Here is a 14,950-nt window from a genome sequence, read left to right on the forward strand (position 1 = left end):
TTTTCTTTTCTGTTGAACTGATAAACTACCATGACCAAAGGCTACTTAGAGAAGAAAGAGTTTGGTTCGATTTACAGTTCCAGAGGAGGCATGACAGCAGGCAGCTGAGTCAGCGAGCTGAGAAAGCACATCTCAATGTAGAGAGAGCACACAGAGGGAACGAAAAACTCTCAAAAATATGCCCGCAATGACATATTTTCATCATAAAGGCTCTACATCCTAAAGATTCCACAACCTCCTTGAATATTTTCAACAGCCTGAGACCAAGTGTCCCAGTAATTCAGCCTATTGGTAACATTTTGCGTTTAGACCACCACACTTAGAAATAGCAGAAATCTATCTTTCATAGTTCTAAGAGTGTTAGTCCAAGAGAAAGGTACTCCCATGCTTTTTATCAAGCAAGGAACCAGCTTCTGGGTTTCATATGGTAGCCTTTTCATTGTGATATTGTGTGGAGGAATGGGATAAAGAGCTTTACAGTCTCTTTTGTGAGGGACTAATCTTGTTTCTGAAGATTTCACCCTCCTGACATAATCGTCTCGCAAGGCCCACAGCTTCCTACCATGACCTTGAAGATTATTCTTCAATGTACTAATTTGGTGTCAGAAACCTTTAGCCTCTAATATGGGGCATATGGACACAGCATGCCTTTGGTCCCTTTTAAGATGCATGGCTCTGCATTTTATTTCTTTACTGATAAAATAACAGGTTATTATTAAAAATCATCTCCTTTATGAATAACCATCATGATTTCTAATAGCTACTGAAATATTTATCTCTGCCAGCTCCTCAACTAAGGTGTTAATTCCTTATAGAAATCTCCTGGGAATAAATATATCATCGGCACCCCTTTATAAATTAGTAAACTGAAATATTGTCAGTCATGGGATAATGTCTCTGTTTAGCTAAGAGCCCAGTGGTCAGTTTTGCAAAACTCTGCTTTTCACTGTAGAGCAATTTGGCAAGTTTAATTGATGAGCCAGGGGGCAGAGGTGGGTCAAAATAGAAATTGGATATAGGAACAAGGAGACTCCCATTCTAGTCAGCTCTGCCATAGGATAGTAACTTGGGGCAAGCCACCATTAGAGGTTTATGTGTGTCCATGTGTTCAGTGAGAGAATTGAATTATCTGTCTTAAAGCTTCTGTCTGCTTTTAGTGTTTTGGGATTCAATGCCAGATGATGTCCGGGTATATTTATATTCTGTTTATTGTCTTCTCCTCGCAGATGTACTCAGACCACAGTTATTAAGTCCAGAGTTGTTCTCATAAACCATACAATGCAACTCAAAAGCAACTTTGCTTTATGTACTTTTTTCCAAACCTAGGTCATGCAGGCCTTATGGTGTTTTCTTCTTCTTCTTGAATTCATGAAAAATCTATATCTATGGGAAAGGTTTTAGGAAAAATAAATAAATCAGAAAAAGTCACCACCACCACCACCACCACCACCACCACCACCACCACCACCACCACCACCATTACCTCCTTCTCCTCCTCCTCTTCCTACCCCTCCTTCTCCTCTTCCATCATTTCTATCAACACACATTGTGCCATTGTGCAAAGGTATTATTTAAAAATTATGTACAGCTTCAAAGACAGAGACCTCAAAGAGAGTGCATATGGGAGCCCCGACTATAATTCCCAAGTGACAAGTCTGAAATACACACTGTTCCTTTGAAGACTGATTGTACCTCATATTTCCATTTTGTTTCTGAGTCCTAGAGACAGAAACCAAGCAGCCAGTGTGAAAAATCAGCCTAACCCTTGTAAGCATAGTAGAATAAAGAGGGCCTATAGTGGAAGGGCTTTTAGTGGGAGGGTCTGGCCAGATATATCTCCCCACAGGCATGATGGAATAGGTACTCCCTAAGCAGGTGCTTTAAGCAATGACTCTTGATAAGTCAAATGCTAAATATTCTCTTCACAAATATATGACAACTCACTTAGAAATATAAGGTTTAGTCTCAATCATTTTAATAGCTGCTATTGCAAACAATGAGGGATGGTTGAGAACTGCAAGCTAGTGATTGCACAGTCAAACTCATAGTCATTCCAGATACTAGTTGGGATTATCAGAGAAGTTTATATCCTGGGTTGAACAGGTAATGGATAGGTGGAGTGTAACAATGTTTGCTTGTTCAGATATACTATGAATAGAGAGATGGTCTTCAGAAACCTCAGAGACTCACAGAATATGGTATTTAAAGATGTTTTTAATAATGTAAGGCTGATTTTACATTGAGACATGTCTGGTCTTGACAGTACCCTATTCTACTTCAAAGATGATGATAAACATCAATGAACCTCCAATGAGGAGTTGATTCAATTGTAGCAGACTAGCAATCAGGCAAAGGAAATGCCCTAATTTCATCTACAGACAGAATGCTGTCCACAAAGGACAAGCACACACAGGAACATTGATTGTCAGGCTCTGCCAATACAGGGCAAGCAAGTCCTTCATAATTTCCACTTCACAAAACGTCTGTCAAATATTCTGCTCCTGAAGGTTGTTTACAATACTGGATATTTGTCCAGGCAGTCTGCCATTTCTATAATTTTGGAAGTGCTTGTCTGTCCTTCCTACATACTCAGATAATATTTATTTCCTTCTCAAGTTTCTGGTGGAGTTGAAGACTGGATAGTTATAATTTTACAATTAAGTTTGAGTTGCTTAGGGTTTAAGAAGATATTTTAGGTGGAAAAAGATGTGTTCATATGTAGACTGTCAGTTAGACCAGCACCATTTGTTGAAGATGCTTTCATTTTTTCCACTGTATGGTTTTGGCTTCTTTGTCAAAGATTAAGTGTCAGTAGGAGTATTTATTTCTGGGTCTGAAATTCCATTCCATTGATCTAACTGCCTGTCTCTGTACCAATACTACACAGTTTTTATCACTATTGCTCTGTAGTACAGCTTCAAGTCAGGGATGGTGATTCCCTGAGAATTTATTGTTCAGAATTGTTTTGGCTATCCAAGGTTTTTGTTTTTCCATATGAAGTTGAGAATTGTTCGTTCCAATATTTGTGAAGAATTGTGTTAGAATTTTGATGGGAATTGCATTGAATTTGTAGATTGCTTTTTAATAAGATGGGCATTTTTACTATGTTAATCCTGCCAATCCAGGAACATGGGAGATCTTTCAACCTTCTGAGGTCTTCTTTGATTTCTTTCTTCAGGGACTTGAAGTTATTATTATACAAATCTTTCACTTGATTAGAGTCACACCAAGATTTTTATTCGTGACTATAGTGAAGGTTGTTGTTTCTCTAATTTCTCTCTCAGCCTATTTATTCTTTGTGTAGAAGAAGGCTACTGATGTGTTTGAGTTAATTTTATATCCAGTTACTTGCTGAAGTTGTTTATCAGGCTGTGGGTGTTTTCTGGTAGAATTTTGGGGTCATCTATGTTTACTATTACATCATCTGGGAATAGTGATACCTTGACTTCTTCCTTTCCAATTTGTATCCCCTTGATATACCTCTGTTGTCTTACTGCTCTAGCTAGAACTTCAAGCACTATATTGACTAGATAGGGAGAGAGTGGTCAGCCTTGTCCTGTCCCTAATTTTAGTGGAATTGCTTCAAGTTTCTAATAAGAATGGCCCAAGTGTGGATGCTTCAATCCCACTTAGAAAGGGGAACAAAATAATCAAGAGGGGCAGAGGGAGGGAGGGACTTGTGTGAGAGTGGGAAGGGGAGGGGAAAATTGGGACAGGATCAGAAATGGGGATTGGGGGTGAGTCAGGAGAGAAGCCCAAATGGAAATGAATGGAAATAGGCATCTGCTTGGGGTAGGGTGTTGGGTTAGGGTTGAAGTAACCTCTAGAAAGTCCCAGAGACCTGGGATATGGGAGACTCCTAGGACTCAATATGGGTAACCTTAGCCAGAATGCAAAATAGTGGGGAGACGGAACTTGAAGAGACCACCAACAGTAGATAGACAGGGCCCCCAGTGGACAGATGCAGGTACCAACCCTCCTTCAAGATTTTTGACCCTAAATTGTTCCTGCCTTAAAGAAATGCAGGGACAAAAACTGGAACTGAGACTGAATGAATAACAAACAAGTAATAGACCCAACGTGGGATCCACCCCATTGGTGGGTAGCAAACCCTCACATTATTACTACTGATGCTATGTTGTACTTGCAGACACGAGGCTAGCATGGCTGTCCTCTGAGAGGCTGTACTAGCATTTAACTCAGATAGATGCAGATACTTACATCCAAGCATTGGACTGAGGTCTGTGACCCCATGGAGAAGTAAGGGGAAGGATTGAAGGAACTGAGGGGAATGCCAAGCCCATAGGAAGACTAACAGTGTCAAGTAACCTGGACCTCAGGGACCTCCCAGAGACTAAGTCACCAATCAATGACCATACATTCACTGGTCTGAGGCCCCAGACAAACAAGTATTGTCTTGTCTGGCCTCAATGGGAGAGGATGGGCCTAATCCTGTAGAGATTTGATACTCCATGAAAGGGGGATGCTGGGTAGTGTGTGTGTGTGTGTGTGTGTGTGTGTGTGTGTGTGTGTGTGTGTGTGTGAAAATGTGTTTTGGGGGCTGACACCCTCTCAGAGGTGAAACTCAAGGGGAAGTGAGTAAGAACTCTGGGAGGGGAGACTGGGAGGGGGCAATATTGGAGGCATAAATGAATGAATGAATGAATGAATAAATAAAATAATTAGTTAATTAAAAAGATAAAGATGTTTTTAAGTTGGTAATGCAAATTAGTATAGAAATTGAGTTACCTACAAAACTTTAAACACAGCAAAATAGGATAAATAATAGAATGTTTTCTAAAGTCGTAAATATATTATGAATCTATATCTTATCTAATAATTTTCATAATTATTACATTCAATTAGTATTTGAAAGAGTCCTCTATTGGACTAAAAAGGGGAATTGTAGATAAAGTATCTTATGTATTATATGGGTGAATTACCTGTTAATTAAGAAAACCTATGGCCTATAAGGGAAAGTAGAATAGAAGGTGGGACATCCTGGAAAAGAAAGAATTCTTGGAATGAGAGAGGTGAAGATTTGACTGGGAGGATGTGACAAGATGGACATATGGTACTTGAGCACAGGTAACCAGCCATATGGCAGAATATAGATCAGAATAAATGGGCTATATTAAGTAATGATCTAATCAGAGAGGTGCCTAGATACATGGCCAGTGTATTTATAAATGTAATTTGAGTCTGAGTCTTATTTCTGGTAGCATGCAGCTGGGAGGAAGAATCAAACAATACTTCTACACCCCACAGCGTTGACCACCAGATCATACAGTAGAGTAGAATTCAACTTACAGGGGTCTCAGCAAGAAACTGTGGTTAAGTAGCCTGTTTATATTACATGTCCTGGAGAGGCTGGAACTTGTCTTAGTTGAGGCAACATAGTCCAAGTTCATTGATTTAACAGGCAGAAGAAGGATGATAATATTTAGAGTTATTCCCTGATGATAACTCTCAATTCTGTCATTATTGGTGGCAACCTTGAGCATATTCTATTTTCTTTTTTTAACCTTAGTGTCCTTGCCTACAAAAACGGGAGTTAACAACACTTGCAGATATCATAATGAACATGCTTGACAACATAATAATATAATATAAAGTAACAGGTAGCTCAGAGGACCTTGGGTTATGCCCGAGGGCTGAAAGGATGGTGCACAGTGCCAGTGTGGAGAGCTCAGTGGGAACTGGAGTCTGTTTGGATTGTTTGACAGTACTCACCATCTCCTCTAATGTTCTTCTTGTCTGCTTTTTGTTTTAAACCTCTGGCAGATTGAAACTCTGCTTCCTTAGCTGAAGCCAGTTTTTGATGTGAGATTTTCCCAGTCAGTCATGTGTGAGACTTGGCTTCAGAACCCAGGTGAGCGAAAAGAGGAAGCACGCATCATGTATTGATGTTTTCAGTGTCTAAACTCACTCTGTCACTAGAGACCAACATCGTAACAAATGCTTGAGCTTACCCCCAAGTTGATCATATGCTACATTGTTCCGAAGTCCAACCCTTGTAGTACGAGGCTCCTGACAGAACTGGTTGACTCTGGAAACAGTAGCTATGATGCTGACTTTCATTCTCTTATAGCCCCCTTTGTTGTGGATGTTCCCTTTGAGACCGTAAGATAAACATACACCAGGTCATGAACAATACGGTTAATAAAAATAGAGTTTAAATGTGAGCTGGCAGAACTCGAGGAAAGAAGACTAAAAATAAAACCAGCACAGAAATACATTTTTTTCTATTGAAGTAGCCACATAAAGATAAGAAATTCCTACAAATATAGCATGAATTGAAAAAAGGGTTGAGAAAAGATGTTTAACTGAAATGTCCTAAAAAGTCAAATTAGAATAGTCCCCAGGCTGGGGTGGTACCCAAGGGGAGCTTCCCCTTTTCTGAGGAGGTAATGGGATAAGGGGTCTGCAAAGGTAGGACTAGAAGTGGGGAGGGAGGCTGTGATTGGGATGTAAAGTGAATACATAAAAAAGCAAATTAATAAGAGAAAACAAATAATAGTTTCAGGATACAGTAACAATAGTAGGGGCAAGAGAGGTGGTACCATGGTAAAGATAACTGGTTGATCTTGTAGAGGACATGAGTTAAATTCCTAGCAACTACATGTTGGCTCACAGTCATCTGTAACTTCAGTTCCAGAGGATCAGGTGCCTTCTTCTGACCTCATGGACACTGCACACATGTGTACACAAATACATATGTAGACAAATGCTTGTGCACATGTAATAAAAATAAATCTTAAAATGGAAAATAAAGAAGATACAACACCAAGCTAATAGATGTATATGTTTAAACAAAGAAGAAATATCTTTTAAAATAAAACATAAAATAAACAATTGTGATTCTCCATAAATTTTTAGAAATTAAACATCTATATATCTATCATCCATCATTATCAATCACATATCTACCTGCAAACCTGTGCATTGTAAAGGAGCAAACATATCCAGGAGAATTTGCATAGAACCAAATGCCCAGACGCATGTGCTAATTAGGTTTATGGACTTTAAAGAATTAGTTCTCAACATGAGTAGGGAAATTATCAAGTTTCCTGACCACTCTCAATATTCTCCATCTTTATAACTATTTTCAGACCTAAAAAGATGTGGAAAGTTTCTTATAAAATATCTAGGGAAAAAACATAAGAATGTTTGTATGCCACTGAACTGAGTCATTGTTTGTGGATAAAGGTGAAGGCCTGTATTTCTAAAGCATGCAGCTGAGCTCACTGTGTATCCCAGCCAACCTGAGAGCCGGAAGAAGGCAGACCAGGCAAAAATGAAGCTGTGACTATTTCAGAATCCTCTCCATGGACCATGAGTTAAATGGGAAATTAAACTCATTAAAATGGGAAAGTTTATAATGTAGAAATGAGTTAACAAGAGAAAGCTGCGGGAGAGGGGAAAAGAAGAGTGGAAAGCAATTGGCTGTGTGTGTGTGTGGCCTTCTTTATTTTTCCAGCTATAGCCAACAAAGATCATTTAAAGGTATTACTCAACACAGCCATATGTTATAATATGATTGTCATCACATTCTATGCATACAAGGTAACCAAGGATGAGTAAAAGAATTGAAAGGACCATCAAGGTGACTCAGCGGTTACAGATGCTTCTCACTTAAGCCTGAGCACCTGAAGCCTGCCTGAAGATGAGAAGAGAAACCCAGTTACAATCCTACATATCGTCATTTGACCTCCACATATATTGCTATGCTTGCGTGCTCCAACTCGCATCAAATACACACATTAATAAGTTAAAAACTGATAGTTAATAAAAATGATGTGGCAGTGGAAAGAAAGGAATAGAATAAGGGATTGTGTAGGCATTCTGCCATGCGACAGGGAGTTGATGGACACTAACCAGTAGAGGGTTATTAAAGTATCAAAGGTGGCTATGATAACATAATAAACAAGTCAATAAATAAATAAATAACCAAAAATTTAAGACTCCAGAATATCAATGGAAATATGTGCCTTCACGATTAAAAGAAATGGACTACAACTTTAAAACAAGAAATTATAAACTTAAGTGACTTAGAGAACAAGAATGGGCTACACAAAAGGAGCTTGCCAGACATACGTGGAAACTGACTGACTTTGTATCCCTCCACATTGCAGATATACAAGCAGCAACAACCACAAATAAAACAATTAGAGAATAATAGCAACACGACCCTTATTATTATGAATGGAATTGCCTTCCTGCTCTAAGGATTTCCTCCCAGGGAAGAAGCTCGCTGAGTTAGACCACTTACAACCTGTCTGTCTCTTCAGGCACTTGCCCTGGGGAAGGGAAAGAGATACCTTTTTAAAGATTTATTTATTTTAAACATGTGAATATACTGTCACTGTCTTCAGACCCATCAGAAGAAGGTGTTGGAACACATTACATTGTGAGCCACCATGTGTTTGCTGGGAATTGAACTCAGGACCTCTGGAAGAGCAGTCAGTGCTCTTAACTTCTGAGTCATCACTCCAACCCTGTGATTTATCTCTTTTATAAACGTCAATGGAACAAAGGAATCCTCAACCCAGCTCTTGTAGTTTCTCCTTGAGAAGAAGTAAGGGATTTTTAATTGACTCCTGGGACAAAGAGGCATTAGTCTGAAGGGCATTTAAGCTCTATCCTGACATCTATGTCTGTCTGAATGTGCCTCTCTTCTGTGCTGAGGTTTAATATAGGAGGGCACACTTACCTATAATTAGAACTCACACATTTCGTCTTAGACTTCATTAGTAATAAAAATGGAGTGGAGAAATGACTCAGTAATGTGCTTGTCCCACAAGCATGAGTGCCTTACTCCATCTCTAGAACTCAGATAAAAAAACAAAACAAAACAAAACAAAACAAAACAACTGGTGTGAGTAGTATGTGTCTATAATCCCAGTGCTAGGCAGGCAGAGACCGGAGGTGTGTTCTGTGCACCCCTTCTGAATGAATCCGTAAGTCCTAGGCTAGTAAGAGAACCTGTCTCAAAAGAATGGAGATGGTTCAACAAGTAAAAGAAGAAGCTTAGGACCTGAAAGGAAAAGAGAAATCAGTTCCTGCAAGTTGCCCACTGACCTCCACATACACAGTTAAAATACTTGCTTTCTCTACACATCAGACTTGTACATTAAGTAAATAAATTAATAAGCAAATAAATAGTTGATACACAATGATAAAAATGAATGAAAAATATCAGTTGACTTCACACACACACACACACACACACACACACACACACAAGCAACTCCCACATACATGAACATACATATACAATAGTAAAAGTCAAGTTTGGATCTGAGATTCTTGACTTTCAAATTACTCAGAATAAAAGTGTATGGATGGAGGTGTGACCTTTTTCAGGGCTTTACCAAGCATGAGACCCTAAAAAAAGTTGATCTGAGCCACTTGAGGGACTCAGTTCAGTGGGAAGACTTTTGGATAGGTGCAGACAAAGTCTGACATAGGATAGGTGATTAAGGAAGTATTGTTAAATCTCAAATCCCCAAACAAAAGGTTGAAGTGCCTATTTAACATATTAAAGTGGGCGTGGCCTCTGGTTTCTCCCAGAGTCCTTCATTTCCTATCTGTCACAGGGCGTGGCTGGTATACCTGCGCTCTACTCTGAACTTTTGAGTGCGGGGTGGCAGACTGCCCTTCACCCAGAGGCTCTTCCCTGTATAAACTAGATATTTGGTTGCCTGGCCCTTTTTCACCTTTCTTTTGCTCTTGGCTCAGGTCCTGTTGACTCTGGAACTTTCCCAGGTGTTTCTGCCTCTGGCAATGCTCTCTCTCTCTCTCTCTCTCTCTCTCTCTCTCTCTCTCTCTCTCTCTCTCTCTCTCTCTCTCTCTCTCTCTCTCTCTCATCTACAATAAACTTTTTCCTCCACAAAACTGGGAGGTCAGGAGACTAGGACTGTTTTTCAGAACTGGGAACAAGTCTAGGCAAGTCAGTTAATGGAAAAATTCCAGGCGTTGGACAGCTTTTCAGAATCTGTTCCACCATCAGTAGCTGCCCTACCACCTGGCCTGAGGCAAGGGCAGAATCAGCAACAGTTTCCAGGCTTCTCCAGCCATGGTTTCCAGCCCCCCAGCAATGGTTGTGGAATGTCCCTAGAGATAGAGCCAACCGAGCTAAAAAAATCACCAATCCCTCCCTGGAATTCCTTTAATGTGCTTTAAATTGGGTCAAGATCACCTGGGTGCCTCTGTCTTGGTAGAATACTAAAGTTCTGCAGAATAAAACACTCGTTGCTTTTGCTTACTCCTTGAGTCCATGGTGTTATTCTTTGATGAACCATGAACCCTTACAGGCTGGCTTGTAGTCATCTTATTTCATGATGGTTTCCCAATTTCTACATCAGGGCTGTGTGTCGTACTGCAGGGTTCTATTGACATACATGTGCTCTACAAGATCCTGCCCTCCCCAACTAAGCTCATTTACAATAAGTTATCTTTACCTTTGATCAATAAAGTTTTCAGTAAGCCCTGAGATGCTAAAGAGCAGCTAGAAGCTGCTTTCTAAGTTTCCTTTTTTTTTTTCTCCTCAGAATTGTACATCTGGGAAAATAGCCAGAATGTTCTGTAGGGAGAACAAAAGTTATAACCACTGGGTTTTCCTCTGCTGCCTGTAGTGAATGGGTCTAAAGCCAAACTATCATAGGGACCATCTGATGTGGAGAGAAGCCGCGAGCAGTTTGAGACCATTAAAGATGAAAATACAGAAAGCTAAGACAAAGCAGTTAAAAATCTCAAATTTCCCACCTCATGAATCATCACTAAAATGTGAAGCTTCTGAATGTTAAGCAGATGGAGAAGACATTAATTCTACTCTGTAATGCAGAGAGTTCTGCTAGCCTCAGAGATGGAGTCAAAACAGCCTACTCCATTCCAGTTGACTCTTGTTTGCCCGCACCTCGCTTTCTGAAGTGTCCAGGGGGACTAATTGTAGACCTGGGATCTCCTAAACCTTACCTAGTAGGTCCAGCAGGTGGACGTTCTTGGTCTAGAGGTAATCAGGGTTTCTGAAACAAAATGGGAGTGCTATTCAGTACTCAAGCTGGGACTGACAGAGATGATTTTCTGCATAGGGGGTAAAAGATTTCCAAGTAACAATGGATCCATACGTGTCTTAGCTTGGGTTTTATTGCTCTGAAGAGACACCATGACCAAGGTAACTCTTATAAAGGCAAACATTTAATTGGGGGTAGCTTACAATTTTAGAGGTTCAGTTCATTATCATCATGGCAGGTAGCCTAGTAGCATCCAGGCAGACTGTTTGCCAGGAAGCTAGCAGTAGGGTCTCAATCCCACCCCCATTGTGACACACTTCATCTAGCAAGACACCCAAAATAGTGCCACTCCCTGGGCCAAGCATATTCAAACAACCACAATGTGTTAATAAAATCTGGATGATACCAGCATCCATACAGAAAAGTGCAAAAGTATCTCAAACATTTAATGAATTTTGTTTAATCTTTCTTGTTTGTCTTCATAAGGTACATTTCTCTTTAGTGGCTTTTAATGAAATATTTCTTTCATCTATTCAAGAAGTTATTTAATCAATGCCAATCTTTTTAACTAGAGGGGATTCAAGAGTCAAGGAAGATATGTAAAGCACCCTGCTTCTATAACAAAATGCCAAGGCTGAGCCAATTTTAAATGAGAGAATTGTACTTCACACAATTCCAGTGGTGAAAATTTCAAAATGAAGGTGGGTATTGACAAGTTTAGTGCTTGATGAGGGTCTGTCTATGATTCCAAGACAGTGCCTCATTTTGGGGATCTCTGGATATACATTGTCCTTATAAAGTAGAGGAAGTGGAAGAGAAGTTAGTTCTTTGCAGTCCTTTTATGTGGTCCCTCCTCCCATCTTTAGAGTAGTATCTTTATTGGACCCCTTACCTCCTAAAAATGTATCCTTCAACAGTATTGTGACATGGGCTATGTTCAATATGATCGCTACATAGTCTTTTGTCTAAAATTAAATGCAATATACACACCACAACTTATTCTAGAGGGCTTACAAATATCCATACCATAGGAAATGTTTATATTTGCTTATGAAATTTCCTAATCGCTATGTCCCGTGTCTGATTATTACCCGACTTAATAAATATTTCTTGAATGAATACATGCTGTATGAAGTTACTCACAGTGTGTTTGTCGAACAGCGAGCTTGAGATGCTGAGTGTTCGATTTGAGCAAAGGACAATGTCCTGCCATTTGACCGATCTTTTGAAAAGACTTTGAGATTGCTCTGTCTTCCTGCCTAGACACTGAAGAATTTGCTCCAATTTGGCTTCTATTGTTTTTTTCCTCTACTGCTCGGAGCCAAAGGGTTGAACTTTACCAAGTCAGAACCTAGTTGAATGAGAAGTATTAATCTTAGCTGTTCCTTCAATAAGGGGGATTTATTTGGTAAGATCAAATAGATCTGCTTTACAGCAAATACACTGTACGAGCCAAACACAGTTAATACCATCTTCAGTGTCTCCTTGACATGGTGCACCTTCCTTTTGACTGACTCATCTGTGGTCCATGGTGTCTGCACTAAAACCCTTGTCGTGAAACTGAAGACGATAAGAAAAGCTAAGACATAGCTGTTCAAGAAGCGTGTGGCATTCAACCCAGCATTTAGGGCCATTTCTTTGGATTTGTGATTTTTGTTGTTATAGCGGAATAAAGTTCTCTGCCATCTTCATCATTTTTGTGCTTATTGTTCTTCACTGTTGATCAAAAGGAGCCACTTCGGCATCAGACTGCGTTGATCTCATGCTCGGCAAGGTGATCAATACCCGTGAGAGACAAACTTGGTGCCCCTGGAATAGATAGGGTACCACTGAGGAAAATGGGGACTGACATGAGAGAGACAGAGATATGGATTTTTAGGTTGCCATAAAAACAAGACTTGCCATTGATTGGGAGGTAGCTTATGCTTGCTAGGAGTGCTTCATTTACAAATGGCTCAAACTCAATTTTAAAAAGTTTAGGAAAGAACATAAGAAGAATTTATCGACCAGAATTATTGTAAAATATATATGAATAAGTGACTATTTGGCCGTGACTGAATCCAAGTATCTGGTATATCTTCTTGAGAGACTTTTAACTGATATTGCATACAAATGATGCTTTCTCATAAAGGCTTTCTCCACAAATAGGACTATAAGACGGCTGTGATCTGAGGCCAGCACCATAGACTTGTCAGATTAATTAAATAAAACTATAGGTGTCCAAATAAGGCTGAATTGCAAACAAACAACTGATACTTAAAAAAAAAACTATAAATATATACAAAGAAGTATTTTTGGTAGGGATCAAATATCACATAGGACATATTCATAAAACAAAGAGTATTAGGAACTAGCTATCATGGTGTGTATCTATTATTTCAGCACTCAGAAGGTGGAGGCAGGAGAGTTGGAAATTCGAACTAAACCTCAGCTATGTAGCAAAATTGAGGTCAGCAATTAGGCTTCGGGGCTGGACCTGGTAAACCGGTGGTATGAGGTTCCCATCTTAATTCTTAAAGAAAGCACAAGGCTCCCTCCTGAGCACACATTAACTGTACACGGGTTCTTATGTGTCTGCTTAGATTATTCTGTTAGATCATCATTGCTGTGATAAAATACCTGAGTCAGATAACTTAAAGAAGGAAATTGTTTCGATTCACAGTTTCAGAGTCCATCCACGGTTGTTTCCTTCCGTCGTTTTAGGGACTGAGGTGAGAAAGAGCATCATGGTGGGAAGCACATGACAAAACAAAGGTGCTTACCTCATAGCAATTGCAAAACACTGAGAAACTGAGGGGGAAAAAAAAAACATCCTCATAGCTGGCCCACTAAAGCATCAGGGAAGAAACTAGGGTGTCGAATATATTGTTCAAAGGCCCATCCTTAGTAACTCAATTTCTTTCTAGTAGGTGCTCTCACCTTCTAAATTTCCCACCACCTTCTGATGGTGCCTGCAGTCAGCAGCATATGGCATGAATTAAAATCCTATTCCAATACCCATACTCCTTCCCGCAGTTGATTAGTTTTGTTCAAAACTTTAAAGACACCAGTGGAGAAAGGCAGTCTAGTTGTTCAGTACTTCTTTGAATACCTGTTGTAGTTCCTAGAGATATAGTTAATAGCAAGACAGAGAGGCATCTGGCGGTAAGGAGCAAGGGTTTTGGTGGTCACAGAGCTGATCAGAGAATGAGCACAGATACCTGTAAAAAGAACAGGGTACTTTGTGCAGTGATAAAATCTGCGAAGAAAATAAAGTAGGAAAGGGGGGGTGTGAGATGCTGAAGTGCGTGCCTCCCTCTCATGATGTCACGGTATCCTATAAATAGCGCATTAAATTGTGCCTCCCTCTCATGATGTCACGGTATCCTGTAAATATGACTTCACTAGGCAGTAGACTCTTTGCAGGTGTAAGCATGTTAGAACGAGATCAGATGGTCTCGATCCTTAGGGGAAATTTGGATTTTTTTCCTAATTTGCTTCCTGTTGCTATCATAAGCACCATGACCAAAGCAACTTGGGGAGGAAAGATTCACAGCCCACTGAGAGAAGTCAAGACATGAACTCAGCAGGGAGAACCGGAACCTGGAAGTAGGAATGGAACGAGATGGAGGGACTGTGAAGGAACTCTGCTATTGCCTGGCTCTCCATGGTTTGTTTGGATTACTTTCTTACACAACACAAAAGACTGCCTCTTTATGGATGGTGCTTCCTACGGAGGCATAGACACTCTCTCATCAATTATTAATCACGAAAATGTTCCACAACTTGCCTAGAAGGCTATAACATCATACAGTCATTTTCTCAATTGTGATTCCCTCTTCCCAGGTAAGGTGTGATTGTGTTAAGTTGGCAAAAACAAACAAACAGACAAAAACAAAAACCAAATCAAAACAAAAAACAAAACAAAAACAAACAAACAAACCTAGCCAGCACTG

General features: G+C 39.8%; 1 long non-coding RNA gene across 1 annotated transcript; it reads right to left on the minus strand.

The window, feature by feature from the left end:
• Positions 1-1,188: 1,188 nt before the first annotated feature.
• On the minus strand, positions 1,189-11,279 carry LOC120098613 (uncharacterized). The gene is made up of 4 exons (XR_005496997.2): positions 11,219-11,279; positions 10,978-11,027; positions 5,973-6,113; positions 1,189-1,383 (listed from the first exon to the last, which is right to left on the minus strand). It is a non-coding gene; the product is annotated as an uncharacterized LOC120098613 (long non-coding RNA).
• Positions 11,280-14,950: the final 3,671 nt, after the last annotated feature.

Source organism: Rattus norvegicus, chromosome 19 (assembly GCF_036323735.1).
Source record: "Rattus norvegicus strain BN/NHsdMcwi chromosome 19, GRCr8, whole genome shotgun sequence".
In the NCBI taxonomy this organism is placed as follows: Eukaryota; Metazoa; Chordata; class Mammalia; order Rodentia; family Muridae; genus Rattus; species Rattus norvegicus.